The sequence below is a fragment of the Rhea americana genome, unplaced genomic scaffold, assembly GCF_003343005.1.
Source record: "Rhea americana isolate MKP2758 unplaced genomic scaffold, rheAme1 scaffold_128, whole genome shotgun sequence".
Lineage (NCBI taxonomy): Eukaryota > Metazoa > Chordata > Aves > Rheiformes > Rheidae > Rhea > Rhea americana.
The window spans coordinates 2,095,628-2,096,338 of record NW_028185350.1 but is presented as its reverse complement, the minus strand read 5'-3'; positions in this window follow the sequence as shown (position 1 = coordinate 2,096,338).

Here is a 711-nt window from a genome sequence, read left to right as displayed (position 1 = left end):
CAAGGGGCGGCGGCGTGAGGCGAGGCGCTGCGGGCCGGGCCGGGCCGGGCGCGGCGCCTGCCGCCGCTGGGCGCTTGCTCTCCTTCTCCTCCTACCAGCCGCTTCAGTAAAGGCCCTTCAAATTTCCCTTGGATCCTGTCAAACAAGCGGTTACTGGTGGTGAAGGAGAATGCGAGATGAATTTAATACTGTATCTTTTCTGGCCTGAAATACATGTACTATCAGCAGCAATAGCGTGCTGTTTGAGGTGTATGATTTCTAGCAGATTGGCTTTTTTTATAATGTCAAAATCACTCCAAAGCAGGTGAATTCTGTAAGCTCTCATGAGGGGTGATTTGTCTGTGTATCTCTCGTCTCGGCCTTTCCCTCCTCCCCCACTGCTTTCCTCCTAACCCTGCAAAAACACTCCCCGAAAGGCACAATGTTCAGCTCCCATCTGCTGCCTTCACGTAGACAGCATATTTAAATTAAATTGAAAGTGTTCCGCTGGCTGTGGGGCGGCTTCGCTGCAGCCCCCAGCGTGATCTCTGCCCCAAACGCGCTCTGCGGCAGCAGGGCCCAGAGCCCCCGCTGCTTTCAGCCTCCCCCCACCACCGTGTCCGGCTCTTCCCGCTTCTTTCCCTTTGACATTTACCGGGTTAGTGGCAACCTGAGCTTTTCTAATCGCCCGCAGAGGTCCCCTCCCGACCCCATYGCTTGGYRCCACGCCAC